The 19,544-nt window shown below is 45.5% G+C and overlaps 1 protein-coding gene across 2 annotated transcripts in view; it reads right to left on the reverse strand.

Annotated features, from left to right (window-relative positions):
* LOC144936478 (SH3 and multiple ankyrin repeat domains protein 2-like) overlaps window positions 1–19,544 on the reverse strand; it is a 672,911-nt gene that overhangs the window by 57,183 nt on the left and 596,184 nt on the right. The gene's annotated exons all lie outside the window — the stretch shown is intronic.

Raw genomic sequence — 19,544 nt, forward strand, 5'->3', positions numbered from 1 at the left:
AAGTCGGTGGATTTCATCCCTTCGTTTTCTGTGCGTGACCGCTGCTGCTGCTGTTGTCTCGCCGTCTTGAAGCGTCGTCGAGTAGCGCGGGATCTCAAGCGAGGACCAAAAAAAGACGACTCTAAAAGCAGGCTCTATTTGATTTCGCCTGCCTCTTGAGAATATCGCAACGCTTTGAAGAAAACCCTCCCAACCAACCACCAACACCACTATCACGACCACCGCTACGGGGCTCAAACTTCAAAAGCGGTGGCAGGGCGAGGGCAGGAGGTAGCAGGCACCGAACGAGCGCCAAACCCCGACGGCGGCTCGCCGTCAAGTGACGCCGGGGACCTCACCGGTGACGATGGTTGCTGTAACGCAGCTTCCACCCCACCCACCCACCTCTCTCTCCCCTATCGGCAAACCCGCCCGGCACGCTCGCCCACGCCAGGACACCCCGCGCCCTCCCCACCCCGTGCCTGTGTGCGGTCGACACCCAACCACAGGGCACCGCAACCATCGCCCCTCCCTCCTTCCCCCGTACAGCCCTGAGCAAGAGCTGTGTGGGGGGGGGGGCAGGTTGCTGTTCGCGAGGAGCACCTGTGGTGAAGGCGGAGGGGTCAGCAACCACGCCCGGCCGCCTTTGTCTCCCCAGTGGCGATGTGTATTACTGCACGCATCCGCACCAGGTACTCATTTGAGGCGGAATCGACCCAGGGGAGGCCCAGGGCCGGTTCAAATAATCGTCGCCGGTGTTGGCCGTGAGCGGGAATTGAACTCCGGTGGGCAGGTTCGCTCACCCCTACCGCGCACCCACCGAGGGCCCATCCATTGAGTAGGAACGCACAAGTCTGTCAAAACCCTCTCCCTGTACGCACGCGTACTTATTACACCCCCCCCCCCCACCTGCGTACGTACGATTGACGCCCCCCCCCCTACCCGAATCCTATAGAACGGTCGATATTGAATCCACGCAGAAACGACCAAGGATTAATAATATTAACATGTTCAAGCAAACAGATAGTCCACCGCCGGACTATCTAACTAATTTAAAGGCCAATGTAGACAAATTATTATCGAGGCTTCACTCCCCCCGTTTCCTATGCGGACATTGTCAGTAGACCCCCCCCCCCCATACGCAAGCGTGCGCATTTGGGTTAACCACCTCCATGCGTACGCACTGAATGGATGGCCCCCAACCCAAGCCCTCCCAGCCAGCCCGCCCTGCCTCCCGCCCTGCCTCCTGCCCTGCCCGAGCCACCCCACCCGCTCCGTGCTTTGTCATGATGCAGTTCGCGGCTGGGAACTTCTTTTGAAAGAGAGAGAGAGAGAAAAAAAACGCCACATTCCTAACACTCCTGTGTCGTCGCCTTGGTAACGCGGTCCTAAACACAAGCCCCCGTTTGGAGTTAGCATCATTTTGAGGTTTCCCAATAGACGCGTTATATTCATAGCTTGCCTATAAGTAAGTCCACGGGCAGAGTGTATTTGTCGATAAGTTATTCCCTTCTCGAGTTGGAGTGTGTGGTGTTACCTAAACATATACTGCAACTGTCTATACGTTTAAACCAAACTTATATTATAGTCATGTATTGCATTTACAAGTACAGTAAATGATAATGCATGTAGAAATGTGTATGCTATAGAATACAAAATGTCAACTAAATATATTAATATCTTCAAATTTTTTATGGGTATAAAAGCATGAAGGATGCCCATCTCTATAATGTGAACTATTTCTCGAGCCTTGTTATTAACTTTAAGTATGCATTATAATACTTTCTCAAATATCAACACATCTACCTGCTTAAAATTGGCAAGGGTACAATATTCACCTCTATTGATGGCCCTGAGGCAGCGATGGCAATTCCACATTCCCTTCACGGAGCGCCAGTCTCCATAAAAAAAACGTGATAACTTATTTTTTACGAACCTCATTGACGATTTTCGGATTGCCCCCTAACCAGGATTTCCATTGGCAAACCTCTTAACTGTGAGTCAAGCTTTTGAACCAACAGTTTCCTCCCACTGGATAACACGTATATTCAAATGTATGAATATCTTATGCATTATAGTACACGATCTCCAGATTTCCCACGCAAGAGACAGCTTGGTTTAGGGGCTAAAATGTTTACCAACCGCCTATCTTATACGCAAGAGTGACTTTTGTAATATATTCACTCTATGATTTATTAAGCTTGTATAACTCGGAGGATAGAGCCACACCCTGGCATGCGCTGGCATGTCTTATTGGCTACACACGAGTACTTTCTGCCCCTCCTCTGCATAGGAGTTTTATACTTCGATGTAATTTCGAAGTGTTTCCAGTTTCTTCACTTGTCTTTCCTCGCGCTTACGGTCATTCCAATTGCTTTTGTTGACTGCTATGGAAAATGACTTTCTTTGATGGTGACGTGAAACATATTGCACTGCAAATGTGCCTGATATTTTGTCTGCGTTTGTGCATCTCGGAGCGGGAGGCTACTTTTAAAGTTCCAATGGCACTCAATTCGTTTGTCTACGATGTACATGATCATCAGGTGTTGTACTATACAACAGTTATACATTCACTATAACTGTACAAAAACAAACATTCCCCGTACATAAGCCAGTAGCATTGATGAAGGCCGACACGGCACACGCGGGGGTGGGTGGCCAGCACTACGCCCGGCCGCCTTTGTCTCCCTCGTAGCAATGTTTACAAACTGCACAAGGTGCTCATTTTAGGCTCAGTCGACCACGACACATGCACACACACGCACACAAACGTACACAGAACATATCCTGCCTCATTTAGAACTGCATTTGCTAATTATAGGGCGTATAAGAACAAACAATGCACTGTGTATATGTATATTACCACACAAACACAGGAAATACATACTGTATGGACGTACATTATATAAACCGACAGCTGTCAAAAGCGACTTACAGAACACATTGATGTGGTTTACTTTTCTGAAAATGATATAATGGTAATAGTGAAGAGTAAGTCTCTGCATGTCCAAAATCTGCTTCTATTACCTCTCGGTTGATTATATAACTAAATATACAAGCATGCGGTATATTTAATTCCACATTCATATGACAAGAGCCAGCCAGCCTTCCCATAGAATTACTACTTTATTGCCTGCAAAGCGGCACTCACATTTATCATATAAATCACCTCCACTCTTTTATGGATGTAAACACAAAATAAAACCTAGAATATTTCCACTTATCCGCCTTCATGTGAAGGATCAATCAATCAACCATTATTTTTACGTGCCACTATTGCCCTCAATAAAGTAGGCATTAGTGCACATTGCAGCAAAATAAAGAGAGAGTGGATAAGTGGCAAATAACAGCGAGGATTGTCCACAATATTCTTGGTTCTTTCGGTAAAGTCACGTAGAAGGGAAATAATAAAATAATAAAAATTAAATATAATAAAGTTCTCACGGCGTTTTTTTTTCTTTCTTCACCTGAGGACGGCTGCTTGCGTTGTGGTCGAAACGTCGTGAGAACTTTATTATATTTAATTTTTATTATTTTATTATGACTTTACCAAAAGAACCAAGAATATGAATCCCTGCAGTCACGAAAGCTTTACATCGAAAGATTGTCCACCACTTTGGGCGACTCTGCTTATTCGTGGATGAGCGTGTGTAGTACGACGAATATTGTGTTTCCGGAAGACTGCTTTCACGCCACTAACCGGCGGATGATCAAGGATAAACAAGAATATTCCATAACTTCTGGTTTACTCATCAGCAGAGATCATGAAGGATATGTCACGCAGATAATGGGACTTTGAGATAATTTAATATGGGACTTGGATTATAGGCAGGGGTAGCAAATAGTGGGGTAAAATGAGGGGTGGGTGATCCAGATGTCTTGTGACCCCCCCAATTGACCCCTAACATTTTTTTTCCTTTGCATACAATATTCATTTCTGTATTAAATAAACCTTACTTTAAAAAAAATTAAAAGTTTCAGAGAATGAAATGGGGGTCACATGACATCTGGACAACCCTGTACTATACTGTACAGTCAAGCTACACTTTGTTTCAGTTCCACTGTGATAAATCTGCTTGGGATATCGCTAGTAAATGCTGTAGTAGCAATTGATCGTGCGCTCTCCACCCTTTCAAGAGTTCCCTTTCAACAATATGAATGATAAATTAAACCAAATGATTGTTGTATTTTACCAAGTGAGGCCCACTGAGCTACATGGCTCTCTTTCAGAAGGCACGTGGCCATAAATGAGAGCTTAACGCGGTGGCTTATCGCGTGGACATTTAGAGCGGCCAAATTGGTTTAAACGCACGCTTCTAATTAAAGTCTTTTCATGAGGATGTATTTTTTTCTTTCCTAACTCGAAATCGTGGTCTCCACAGCTGACATGCATGTTCCTTGTGTGCTTTTAAAAATAAAACCAGGAAGTTGTTACTCGCCCACATGGCCCCGGAAAACATTGGAAAATAACCCATAGTGGATGCCCTCTCTGTGCCTGGCTGGTCACAAGTTTATAAGTTACTTTATCCGGAGCAGACTCATAGGCAGTGGTGTTTTTTTATCTTCATAATGCTGCGGTTATACCATGGCAACCGATGACTTATTAAACATGCACCCCTGCCTTAATCACATTTCCACAGATATTTCCCAAGACAAGAGTGTTCATTGTGCCCTAGCTGGCCCATTTTTCACTCCTTTCAAACAAACTGTGTACACACGCCTATCTCGCCCAAGTTAAACACAACCTTTTTGTGAAGCTGGTGCTACAACGGAGTGAACGTAAGCCTTCTTGGTATCTGTTTGCGGGGATGGCCACTATTGCAGGTGAGGGTGTCTTTCGAGTAAGGTGGGCAGACACTTCTGTGCTGGTGACCGCATGTTTGCTTTCGTTCACTTGTTGTTTTCCTAAGTGGGCGTAAAGGTAACGAAGAGGTCAGCACATGTGGCATTGGAAAGGCTTTCCAAGAGACACTTTGGATAAGAGAATGGCCAAGTCAGCTAAGATTTTGCTTTCGCTTCAGGGTTTTTAAGTCCAAACAAATATCGCCTGCACCTTGGCAGAATTACACAGGAATGTAAATTATCCAGGGTAACAAAAAACCTTGATTGGGAGCACAAAGCTCTGACATGCAGAGACATGTAGACACATGCACACAAACACGCCGAAACAAAGAACCCCTGCTCGCCTCAAGGTGGGGGGGGGGCGGCTTAAGCAAGTGTTGTTTGCGAGCACCTATTGTGGCCAGCACAGCAAACACAGGGGTGTTGTGGACAACATTCCTCCTGTCCTTCCTCCATGGTAAGGTCGCCACCGTACGAGTTGTGAAATTTCCGGCTAAGCCTACCTAGGGAAGCATGTTCAGACAGCACTTGCAACCGATGCTCAAGCGCAAAAACAAATCAAAACCAAGTCGCCAGGATTGCTAACCATGAGCCCACCACCACTGCCTACAACACACAAACATTTATGGATAGAAAAGAGAGCACACTTAACATGAAGATATGACGAAACTAAACTTTTTTGTATTTTACCAGGTAAGGTCCACTGAGCTATGTAGCTCTTTTTCAGAAACGACCTGGCCACAAATGATAGCTCAACAAAGCGGCTTATCACGTGGGAATTTAAAGCAGCCAAATACTCTTAAACGCGTGATGTTGATTCTAAACGTGGAGGCAAATACCGAAGGACGCGGAGAAAAATCCACACGGCCACGGGGAGAGAGACACACAAACTCCAAATATACAGCAGCAGGCGTCAGGGTTGGGATCGAACCCACGACCGCCTGCACACCAGGCGAGGGAGTAAACATCTCGTCACCACGGCACCCAGCAATCTTTCGAGCCACCACTCTTTCAAGTATGCCAAATGCTTACAGTAAAAGTAAATTGTGATGCACATGCAATTAGTAACAGGACTAAAAATAATGTGCACTGGGCCAGTTTACAACATGAACCCGCAGTAACAACATGGGAATAGGTCCTAAAGAAGGCTGCTGTCTCTGATGTAGACCAATCAGTTTCAAAGACAATGCATATATTATAATATATAATATGATAATTATCAGAGCATGTGTTTTTGTGCATGTTTACCACAAGTACGTGTGGTTAATGCAGACATGATTCCTTGCAAAAGGTTTCTATTTGTTGTTTGAACATCCTAACGCCTGTTTTATTTCCAGAGAGGGTAAAACCTACTCTTATTTTTTCATGAGCACGCAGTGCTTTCACAAGACTTGACCTCAGTCATGCCCCTGGCGAAGTGTCACAGTATCTTCCGTTATTCCTTCTCATCTCACTTTCCTCTTTTATATCTCCAGGCGAGCCCATTCAGGACAAATGTTTTTTTTTTTATAAAAACAACAACAATGACAATATACTCTATCTACATGTGGGATAATGTTTTAGCCATTTATACTGCAGATCACTGTGCCATTGGCTAATTAACAATGCCATGAACTACTTTCTTTGATATTCACTTAACAGCACTATGGAAAATAACACTGCACTGTTTCCGTGTTACTGAAGGGCATCATTATAAGTCCCACTGAGTCTCAAGATTTATTTGGGGGGTCCTTACATTGGAACGTTGGGTAAAATTTCCATCAACGAGTGTCTGGCATGTGGGAGGAAACTGGAGTATTCGAAAGAAACCCATGAATAACAGGGGCTATCATTGTCATCCCTAGGAAATCATGTATGTTAAACTTCTTTCGCACTGTATGTAGCCAACCATGCCAATCGGAGGTCAGGGGGAAGGACAACAAACTAAATACAAAAAGCAGTTCTAAAGAAATTATTTGCAATCTAGATTTTAAAGTGCATAGCTCCACCGGTTTCTACGTATGACCCCGTTGCAAACTAACTCACCAGCAAGAATACTAAACCCACGGACTATTCAGCTGCCTCAAGCTCAGCCAAGATCAGGGACACAACCAGCGTTGACACCAGAGGATAAACGATTTTAAAATAGGACACTAAGGCAGACACGGCGGCAAGGAGCGGGGGCCCATGCCATCGCCTCTGCCAGAGTAAGATTGACCAGCCAGACATTGACAAGAACCTACGGCTGTGAGACAGCCGTGGGTTCTGTTGCAACTTTTGCTCCATTACACCGAGCACCCTCGCCCACAGGGGCACTGGGAAGCCAGGGTGGACGTGTTGAACACGAACAAGAGCGTGCGACTTGTTTTGAAATTGACTTGGATGGCGCCGGCGTTTCACGGAGGACAAACGCTCCTTGTGGCTCGCATTTCCCTTCCTCGGCTTCATCGCCGTTGCTCTCGTGTGAGCACCATCTGCAAATAAACTACCTACGCGGGCAACGCTAATAATAAGCACACGCTCACTCGCCCCGGGACCGATGGCACCTTTACAAGGAGGCAGGCTGCGTCATGCGGGAAGCATTCTGAACTCCGCTTGGGTAAAAAAAAACAACGGTAGACGCTTATTCAACAGGTTGTTTGACAGCTTTAGCTTATGAAATAGCCAGTGTTAGGTTAATTGCAATCAAAGTCAGTCTTGTCTTTTATTTTCCCTTGTCCTGCACTGATGAAAGGGACGTTGCCCAAAACGCCACCATTGTAGTCTTTTGGTGAGCGGAATACAATGGCTTTGCAGCTTCCACTTTGTTTTGAGAGGAGATTTAAATTATATGAACGTTTCCTGCAATGACTGAAAAGGCGGATCCTGGAACGAAGGAGCCTGCCACAGTTGTTGCATCTGTAATTGACTCTTGTCCTGTAATGGCTCACTTTCTGATTGCCTAGGCTGGTGCCTTGAGTTTGATCAACCTCATATATATATGAGGTTTTCTGTTATAAACTAACCACTGCCAATATTGTATCCTGACTCATATATTTTCCTTCTTTTGCCACGTCTACCTTGCAAATAATTAATAAGAAAAGCCTCAAATGGGATCAAATCTTACTAATGTAATTGCTGTTGTATGAAATACAAAGACTGATGCTTATTGAATAACTCACATCATCAATACACTCAACCGACAGTATTAAAAGGTAAAAGTGCAACCCTACAACGGCTGCTCATGCCTCTGCTGGCAGAAGGGCCTCCACCAGAGGGAGCTCTGAGAGGCCCGCTGGCGGGTGTTTTGGCCTCCTCCTCCACGCTTGCTAGACGTGTTGGAAAAGATGGGAGTCACTCACACTTTATCCAACCACACGCGAACTGGCCATCGACGAACTGTGGTGCAACCACGTATACTGCCCGGTGGACAGGGGTGGTGGGATTTATTAAACTTGCCAATAATTTCAACTGTCCCAGCCGGGAGATCGAACTAACGGCCTCTGGTATGTACGTCCTGTGTGCTAACCTTTACACGTCAGCAGCGTCTCTGAAACTACAATACTATATTTCACGAGTCAAAAGGAAAGTGTCTCCCTGCTCTATTTTGTTCATGTTTTTGTTTTTTGTTTATTGCGGTGGCACCCGATTCAAGAGCCGAATGGCTCACAGAGCTATACCAAATAAATTAACTTGAACTTGAACTAGTGTGGCACACACGTTAAGTCGTGCACACATCCAGAGTGCATTATGCAATAACAAAAAATCGTCAGCAAGTTCCTAAAGAAGTGCACTGTGGTCCTCTTGTCTTAGATCACAATAGAAATACATTTTAGTAAATGTGACCGACTGATAGGCATCAGTGATGCAGTGATAAACAACAGCAGACCGATTTCATCCTAATGTAGGAAGAAAATGGTCCACAATGCACTTCTTTTAAGAAAGTCTGATGGGGTTCTTTTACATACGCACGAAGGCTGTGTGCTTTTTAAACACCTTTGTATCTTATTCGGCATTCATATCCACTGACAATCGTAAACCACTGATAGGACTTCAACAATTCCATGGTGCGGACTAAATCTCTCTGTAGGAAAAACTTCAAACAACGTAGTACCTATATTATCTTTCTCAGACAGAGGATGAGCAAAACTGACATTTTACCGGAATTTTACTTGTGAGTTTTTCCCCGAAAAAAATCAGCAGCACTTGGCCATACTGTTTTATAACTTGCACACAAAATAGTTAACCGCAGAATAATCTTTACGACGTATTTCATTGAACAACTATTTTGTTGTCTAATACGAAACAATTAGCTTTCTAGCCGTTCCATGTGGCCTGTGCCTCCAGTCAATATATGGCATTACATACTTCGTTATACACCCAATGAAGCTTGTCAAGATAAGCTCCGTGGAATTCATTGAAAAAGGGGGCAAAACTGCGTGCAATGTGAAGTGTTTTTTATGTGGAGACACTTTTGCTGGCTTCCATCTGGCCTGCTCGATAGCCTGGATTAGTCACAGGCGGGCCCCGGGATTTGAACCCAGGATCCTACGATTCTGTCCTCTTACACGAGTCCAGTATTTGTCACCCGAGACACCCTGACCACGTTGCTCACGCATTTTGACTGCCCCTCGAATATTCTGTCACTGTCGGATTACATTTCAGAAGGCAAATTGAGCAACCGAGTGTTGCGAATTGAAACGTTGAATTTATCCCGTAACCCAAGTACTACGGAGATAATAATTGTTTCCAATTAGGCCATTAATTACAATCTGTAAGAGACAAATTATCATGTACCCATTATTTTAAATGGATCCTTAACTCCATATAATACCTGACTGTTTCATACAACGACAAGTCTTGCTACCCTGCGCTTTTATGTAGAAGTGGCCAAATCGGTGAAGTTGTGAGGTCGTATTATTTTACACCCTCTGAAAAAGTGATGGCAATTCCTAGTTCCTATGGCAGGGGTCAGTCTCTCCGTGGGAAAACCGCCGTTGACTTCCCATGAAGTAGTCGCAGTTCATTTGATCTGCCCCAGTGAGATGGTGGCCCGAGTAGAATGTGGACACGTGCAGCCTTTCCCATTGTGAGCTGAGCATTTTGGCAATGGCACAACGCAGCTGGATAAAGGGAGACACGGGATAGCGTAAACGCAGAAAAACCATATTGTAATTCGCTGTAATATATATTTGTATCACTTATATTCATTTATTTTCTTCCAGAAAACATTAATTCTTACAACTGATAAAAGAAAGCCTTTACCGTTGATCATTATTATTTTGTAAACGTTCAGTATTTTAATACCGGCGAAAGAGTCTCAAAGTTAAGTCTTACAACTATTTTTCAGAGAGAACGTTTAACGATATTCATTAAAAAAGAAAGTGTTTCAAATCGAAGGAAACCATGATACTTCACGAAACCCAACAAATAAGGAGATTATACTCAAACGTCCTTACAGATGGGGTCATGAACCCGCTTGCTGTAACTGCCATTTCCAGGCAACTCTGAATCCCGGTGGGTTTAGGAGTATTAGAGGTCTGTGTGATCCGCCAACCCGTGCCTCGAAAGTGCTGACTCCCCAAGCATGCACCACCCTGCCCGGCTCAAATGAAGTTTCATAATGCAGTCTACTTACTAGTTTACACGGAAGCTTGAATAAAATTAACTTAATATTCAAGACAGTTACCCACACCTACGCAGGCACAGAAAGCGACGGATTCAAATTGTTTGTGCAGCGCAGTACTACTTAAAGCAAAAATAGCTCAAAGAATATTCAAGAGGAAACAAGTCAAAGTCGCGGAGCCTTCAACACACAGTTCAGTGAGTTCGTCACTATTTTAAGGGCACTCGGTCTGGTGATCAGTGCAGTTCACCGAGTGTCAGAAGCTGGCTCCATTGACTCTCCAGGCCGGTCTCTTTTGTTTTTATCTCGAAGCCACAGCGTGTCTCAGAGGAGACGAGTTAAAAATGACAATTCACTGCGATGATCGAGTCGGGGCCAGTTGAGACCGGCGGAATTTCTGCCACGTAGCCCCATGGAACGCGTGGCGCTGTGCGTAACTGGTTTCACGAGCATGTGACTCTTGTGTTCGAAACGAGGGTTGGATTTCGGAATATGCATGTTCTCGACCAAGTATGCACGGCAAGCTTGCTGGTGTGGTGAGCCTGAATGGTGCAGCATTGTGAGTCGTGCGGTCAAGGAAACACGTCGATTAGGCTTCGGTCGTTACAGACAATGGGATTGCGAGTAATTACTTTTTGCTAAATGTATTATGGAAAATGATATTGCCAGTAGTAATTAGGTTTTGCAAAGTGTATTTGCCAAGTGTTGACAATTGTTCGCCAGTGGATGAGCTAAATATTTAGAGTTAGAATCCACTGACGAAGATGACGATGAAATGGATATCACGTGTGTTTAAAAGCAATGAAATGTCCAGACATTTGGCACTTGATGTGAACACAACGTGGCATTTAGAAACACTACGTCCGTTGTGTTTTGTCTGAAATGTCATTCTTCTTCATCTACCTCAGAAAAGCCTCAATGTGTGTCAAGGCTCAATGCATGTTTGCACTTTCACAAGTTGATACGTGGATGTGCCCCAAAATAACTCGCACATAAGAGAAGAGTTTCTTTAAACCACGCACCAAAAGATTTTCACAAACCTACTCGCTACGCTACCTTGTAGAGGCACCACTTATACACCTTCTTGCACAAACGAAGACAATGTCCTCCGTATAGCCTTAACAGAATGTTGGGGCAACTGCTGTTTGCGAGCACCGATGAAGACCGGCAAAACACACGAAGGGGTGGGTGACCAACATTACGCCCGGTCGCCTTTGGCTCCCCAGTCCTGATGCTTACACACTACACCAGGTACTGTGCTCATTCAAGGCTTAGTCGACCTAGGAGAGGCCCATAACGAGCGAATAGAACGCGGGTTGCCGGGTTCATAGAGCAGTGCGCTAACAACTACAACACCTCTCACCACAAAGACAACAATCCCCCCTCCTAGACGTATCAGACTGTAGTGGCAAGTGCTCTTAGTGAGCACCTATAAAGGCCGGCATGGCACACGAGGGGGTGGGTGACCACAACCACACCTGGCCGTCTTTGTCTCCCCAGTGGCGATGTTTTCACATCGTACCAGCTACTCATTTGAGGCTGAGTCAACCGACGGGAGGCCCTGGACCGGTTGAGACAATCGTCACCGGGAATGGAACTCGGGTCACCGGGTTCAGCAGCGCGGCGCACTAACAGCTACACTACCGCTCCCCACTTCTCGCCACAGGTGCGAACACACACACACACACTGGCTCCATGTTTGCGTAATCAACCAACCCCACAGGCAAATGGCTGGACTACAGGTTTGCGTCTGCTCATCTATATGTATGCAAATATATTCGCGTGTATCCCTGCAGCGAAATAACATCATAGTGGTCGGCATGTTCGTCACGGAGCCAGATTACTCCGGTCGGTCATTGGTTCAATCCCCACGAGTGTGGGGGTTCGCTAATCAAGCCCTCTTGTGCAAATTACACGGTAATGGTCCATTTCTTGCTCACTTCACTGCTAGAAGAAGGACCTCCACCTGACGGAGCTCTAGACAGCCAATCTAGTGTGCTATTTGGTCTACTATCCCACAACCGGCCAGACGTCTTGGAAGACATGGGAGCACCGCACACTACACGTGGCCTGCTGGCGGACGAACTCTGCAGTGCCCATCTATGCTGCTGGGTGGACAGAGGGCGGTGGAGGATATTGACGGGAAAATGAAACTTGCACCAGTGTTGCAACTGCCACGCGGGAGATGGAACCGGCGAATTCTCAATGGCCAATCCAATGCGCTCACTACTCCCACCATGGTGGCAACATCTATTCTGAGAATAAGTTTTCCCATTTTTTTCTGGCAACAAAACAGGTGTTGAGATGTTAAAACACCCAAACTGAAACCTTTGACAAGGAATCATGTCTGCATTAACCACATATGCTTGTGATCAGAATGCAAACAAAAAACATACCCTGATAATATATGCATTGTCTTTGAAACTAATTGTTCCACACCAGAGACAGCTTTCTTTAGAGCCTCGACTCAAACCATCATATACTATCAGAGTATGTGTTTTGTTTGCCAAGTAAAGGGTTATCCCCCCTTCCACCCCCCTTTACCTTTTTCCCCTCCTCCCCATGAAACCTTCATGTCCCCCGCGAGCGGTCCCCACCTGGGCATGGAACAGTGAGACCCCAGTTCTCCCCCCATTCACTGGGCCCTGTCGCCTTCCGACTTGGGGGAATTTCTCCCCCCCCCCCACCTCCGTTCGGTGATCGGCGTTTTGTATTGGGGCCCGCATTGAGCTGTGACAAAAACTTGCAAAAAGAAGTCAACAGTATCGGATGGTGACTATACAGCACTGTGTGTGTGTATATATAAAGGTGTTGTGACTTAACGACGACACACACGTCGATGTATTCGTGGTGTAGGTTGTAATTACAAAAACAACCCAAATTGCTTAGTTGACTGGGAAAAAAAATATTTAACATTTCAGCCAGCTGGATCATTTCGGAGAAACGCAGTCTGTATCACCAGCAAAAGTAATTCCTGTTTTTCTATTCTGACTAATTAACTTAAATATATATCATACTAGGAAAAAGCTTGACCCATGATGGGAAGACAGATGTAATGATATCCAACCACTGTAATAGAGCTAAAATGTTAATATTTTATGTATGTAGCATCTACACCCAACTCTATCTCAAGATGCCGATTGACTTTAAACCATACGTGACCAAAAAAAGTCAACAATAACTGTAAACGATGAGGTTCATCTACTGCACACATTCTCTTTAATAGGATGCCACATTTGTCAAAGTTTTGTAATTTCTGTGGGAGTACAAGCTTGCGAGCGCTGCGTTGGCGGTCCACATCATTGCACGGAAAACTCAAGATGGGCGGACAAGCGGAGCGACGTGCTGACGATCTTAGCTAATCGCATGACCCAGACAACAACGACGACAACAACAACAACAACAAAAAGTGCCCCTGGCATCTTTGTGCGTTTGCATTCCGTAGCTGACGGCAACAATAATGTAAACACATCCGCAATTTTTTTCCGTGAGCAACCATCGTGTGCGAGAAACGCGAAACGCGAAGACATTAATGTTGCGAACACAAACAAAAAATAATGTTGAAACAAATTAAAAGGGTAAACAAATGAATGAACCACTGTTAAAGAGGAAAGGGGTTATAAATAACAAATTTTAAACGTCCGAGTAATAGATTTCAGCAATAAACATGGCCCCACAGTGAATTTAATTTCCTTTTAAGCTCCGGAAAGTGAGTATGGCTTCTATCTGCCAGCGCTGTCTTTGGCCACTTTTGCACAAAACGCTTATTTTAAGTGATTACAGATTGCAGACAGCACATCATGCTCAAACTATGTATTATGATGTATTGTAAAAACGTAAAAAAAAGTACGAGAGTTAATACCGCAAAAGAAAAAGCCAAGAAATTATATTTATAGAGTAAAATGTAGTGTGCCCTTTGGCTGCGGGGCTAACGATATTAAATGAAAAGGGACATTGGAAATAAATGATTGCCTTAAGAGGGGATACTGAGTGAATTTATAAAAAAACATTAATGTCTTTCTTTTATTTTTTGGCATTTCTATGGGCAAAGTGAAGAACACAATCTGTATAAGCACGCACACATGTGCGTACGTGTAAGCATTGCGCAAACACACAAAGACATAGGTTCACCACATCGCCTGTTGGGGCATGTGCTATGAGCGAGTACTGTAGCACTTATAAAGACCGGCACGGCACACGAGGGGGTGTGTGGCCAGCACCACACCTGGCCGCCTTTGTCTCCCTAGTGACAATGTTTATACATCGCACCAGGTAGTAATTTGAGGCAGCGTCGACCTAGGGGAGGCTCAGGACTGGTTCAGATAATCGTCACTGGTGTTAGCCGTAAGTGGGAATGGTTGCCAGGTTTGTCGCGCAGCGTAGCGCTAACCGCCAGCCTACCGCTCCCCACACACACACGTGCACATGTACGTTCATGTATTCTGGCACGCATTTTGCTCAATTGAAATCGAGGCATAGCACGTGATGTTGATGCCACTCTCCGGCGTGTACTCTGCTCGTGCGCGTGTCCAGCATGAAGTTTGACGATGAGCTCCACGTGCTGGGAGCTTCTGAAGAGCTCTAAGAATGTTTTATTATTTTATTATTTTAAAGTGCAATTCACCTTGTTTCATTTACCAATATTTGAATTTTTTTGTATTACATTACAATATGGTCCAGATGTGTTAAATGGATATATTTTTATATTCTGTTGTCTTCTAAACCCAGTTGGTCCTTGCGTCTCAACGGTGCTATATTTCATCTCCTGGCTTAATAAAGTAGACTGCTAAACGGACTGCAGCAGCCTGCAGTGCAGTTAGCGAACTCCTATTCAGGCGGCAAAACCAACTTGAACCATTGTAACCAAAATCATAGCTCAGTGCACTAACCGAGACGCTTCAACACTCTTCTGCATGCGTGCCCACAAACTATGTATACAGTGCTTGCGTTATTTCTCTAATAATAAAAGCGACCTTACCGAAAACAACTCTGGTTTAATGTCTCACGAGCAATTTGGTTCAGCTTCCGATTTCTTGAAAAATTTTACTTGGCAGATTTCCTATCTCTTTGGTTCTTTTGGTAAAGTCACGTAGGTAGAAAAAATAATAGATCACGACGTTCAATCGCAACACAAGCAATCGTCATCAGGTGAGGCAACTACGGCAAGAAAACTGCTGAACTACTTCAGCAGTTTTCCAGCAGTTTTCTTCAGCAGTTTTCTTGCATGTACAGCCAAATACACTGCAGGCCTGCTTTACTATTAACAAACACAATTGTTGAGTTTTTTTTGTAGTCGTAAATTTAACATTGCCATGCCGCACAGCATGAATGAATATTTTAGAAATGACTATTCTTTAAATTTCGATTTAAAGCTTTCGTGACTGCAGGGATTCATGTTGTTGGTTCTTTCGGTAAAGTCACGTAGAAGGGAAATAATACACGAAACTAAGTGGATAAAAAAGTGCCGAAATACCACCGTGTATCCGTAGTTCAATTGTCATGTGTGCACTTTTATTGAGGGGCTCTGTGTTGTCTTGGTGTGGTCTGAGATTGCTTTTGTTGTTGTTTTGCCCAAGCTTGCATTTAGTGTTCAAAAATCGCCAGGATTTGATGTACTTGCGCAATTGGGACTCATACACTTTATATATTTGTATCTATATATTTACATTTTATGACCTGCTCACCTTTTCTCTATTTTGCACTCCTATCAGTTTTGTTGTTGTATTGTTTGTTGATGTAACTTGCTGACCCGTCCCTGCAACACACTTGTGGAAAAGAGCTTCATAGCTCTTCAGATTCCTCCACGAGAACAATTTAGGGGTCACAGTTAGCAATTCAGCACTAAACCATCACGAAAACTCCGGTCACCCTCGCAGCAGCTCACGGCTCGCCATCGAACAAAGATGGTTACTGCATCGTGTACTTTCAGATGCACTTCCACGGCCGTCTGGAACGCTCTTCCTTCCGATATTAGGACGCCGCTGGTGCTGTGCACTTTTACATCTGGATTGAAAACTCACTTCTTTATAACTGCTTTTTATGTTTAGTTTGTTGTCCTTCCTCCGAAGTTCAACACACATACTATCTCTGGTTGTTTATATATCTCAACACACATGATGCTGTGTTGACCCTTAACTGGCATTTGAACTCACAGCATTCTGATAGCAAGTTAACTGCTATAACCACAGACACACACCCAGCCAAACAGAAACATTTTCAATGCCTCACAAAAATCATGAAGTGGGAGTTGAACTATGCAGCTTGTGGTGCTTAGCGGCACTGTGGTATGCTAACCGCAGAGACCATCTGACCAGTGACCCTCAGTGGATGCAGCTAGGGATGATGTTGGCTTAGCATATCGGGTTTGTTTTGGAAAGTATCTTGATGTGGTTTGTCATCTCTCATCCGCCCACGCAAAAAAAAATAAGAGATGCCAGGCTGAGAGACGAGGTGTTATTGGAAATATAGCATCATCCATGCCTTATCCTGAGCACCTGGGGCCGCGTATTATTTTGGGCACAATGAAAACAAACGCAGAGTGCAGAATATACCGCACATACAGAATACAGCTACAAGTGAAGAGAGTATCTGCGCTTAGAACCCAGCGACTTGAGTTCATTTCCCGGCCACCTAACATCGATGTGCGAGTTGTATCTAATTGTATTTATTTAAGAGGTATGGCCCACTGAGGTATTAGCTCTATTTTCAGAGCCAATCTGACAGCTTGCAGAAGTGGCTTATATCATCGCGCGTGGGAATTTATAGCAGTAGCCAAATAATATTAACACATGTTTCTAAATGTGGAGCGTAAAACCGAAGGACCCGGGAAAAAAAAAAACATGTGAGAGAACACACAAACTCCAGATTTGTAACAAGGCATCGTCAGGGTCACGATCGAGCCCACGACCTCCTGCGTACCAGGTGAGGGAGATAACATCTCCTCGCCACCGCGGTGCCCCAAACAGACCTGGAACTCTCCTCCGCCAACCTGCACTGACCGTGCCGAAGCATGGTCAAACCAGACCCATGACTGACCACAGTGTGTGGAGGAGGCTTTCATCCAACAGTGGATTGACAAAGGGCTGTCATGATTTTTTTTATATATCTGACCAAAACACTGGAAAATTCTAAAACATTTCAATAAAACAGTAACGTGCATGACCGTCATTGGTTGATGCAGTCCATCATTTGTATTTGTAATTTCAACAGTGGTTGGCCAGATGGTTGCTGCCAGAGGAATGTGGGAAGTTCACGTCTGGCCAGCCACAGTTGGTGATGAGTGCTCGCCAAATGTTTGTTTGCGTGAGCAGAGTGGAGTTGTGACTGATTGGATGCAAGTTGGAGCAATGGAATGGGCTCGTGGTGTGCAGCATCTCGGTGCATTCTTACACGGCCTGATGGAGAGAGACGGTGGCAGCTAGGGAAGGCCTTCACCCATGGCTGATGATAATTATATACAGGGAGTCCTCTATTTATGAACGAGTTAGGTTCCAGAGGTCTGTGCCGATTTGTTTCGTAAGTCCAACTTTACTCCTGTCGATTCCAAACAAGTTGTACGGCGTGCACACTAAACACGGAGAATGGTTTTAAAAGTTGTATAATCTCCTGTAAATGTAGATGCCACTGAATCTTCATGTTCTGCCGATGTAGATGCCACCACCGCCATCTCTTCCGCGGCGGTTGAACGAACGACTCTCGGTGCGAACAAACAACTGGACATCCGGGACAAGTTCGTTCGTACTTATGAAAGTTCTTAAGTCGAATGTTCGTAAGTAGAGGAGTCCCTGTACAACTAGTTTGTGATAACACACAATATAATTAATAAAGCAAGAGAACAGCTGTACAAGCGGATGTTCCCATGAGTTGCAAAACGTATTTTGAGAGATTATGTGCTAAAACTGCGCCATTCCTTAATAATCTATATTTTGTGTTAAATTTCTTCCTGATTTTAATCCCGCACAGCTATTCATAGATCGCAGAGCAGTGCAGCCCCTCACCTTAAAGAACAATCCCACGGAAGCGGATATCACAGAGCTGCCTCTGAGGATCCCCTCTGAAGCGACCTCTCGTCCACACATCACAGGTGCGGCAATTTGCACCCCACTCTGCACGTGAGAGTAACATTCTTCGCTTGACGGTCAGACTAATATTACACATCTCAAGAGCTGTTATCACCCCCCCCCACCACCACCGCCATTTAAACAATAGACCCTCTTCCCTGTCGTGAAGTCCCCGGTGTACGGGGACCAGGGCCCCCCTTTCCCGATCGTGTTCTCCCACCCCGACATACACGGTTCACCTGCGGTTGGGATTGTAATCACGCGAACGATACCGTCGGATCGAACGAGCTACGCAACCGCACTGGAATGGGGTTCGCGGTTTTGTTAATTGACAAGAAAAAAACAGCTCAACAAGCTGCAATGCTGCTCCATTGAGTAGACAGTCACTCTGACTGCACCCTGTCCAGCAGTGGTGGTGGTGGTGGGGTTTGGTGGGTTCGTCCTGACCCTCATAACCGTCGGTGCGTTTGTGCCGGCATGCCACGTACGTGGCTCGGCAACCCCCAAACGCCCCCGACCGCTCGCTGATGCCGCGCGTGCCACACCCAAGCCGTGTTGGGGGAGTCACACCGTGCCGGACGACGGTATGCTGTGGCGTGTGTCACGGGGGGGGGGGGGGGTTGTGTGTTTGTGGGTGGTGGGGGCACAGTGTAGGGCAGTACAGCTTGGTACGCCTGCCGGTCGTCTCAGTCAAGCCAACCCATGGGCACCTGCTGGGTCTGTCCCGTGACCTCGTGTCAGCGAGCCTTCGACACTTCGCGTGGCCTCGAAGTGCACCTGGCTTGGCACAGGCGCCGTGGTGACGTCGCCGTCACTTAAGTGGCGAATGGCGGGTGTTGGAATTGGTGGGGGGAAGTGGGAGAAGGCCTGTTTAGGTGGAGCGAAAGCCACACTCCACACACCTCTGCTACCCCCCCCCCCCACCGTGACATTCCCAGGCTTGATGGGCGCACGTTGTGCTGTCTCTTCCATGCCCGGCTCGCTTCACGACGACACCAGACGCCAGCAGCAGGCACGAGCAGCTCGGCCGGGAGTGTTGTCAGCAGAGTTACGCGAGGGATTAGGTCTGTCTTGTGCAA

This window comes from Lampetra fluviatilis, chromosome 16 (assembly GCF_964198595.1).
Source record: "Lampetra fluviatilis chromosome 16, kcLamFluv1.1, whole genome shotgun sequence".
Classification (NCBI taxonomy): Eukaryota; Metazoa; Chordata; class Hyperoartia; order Petromyzontiformes; family Petromyzontidae; genus Lampetra; species Lampetra fluviatilis.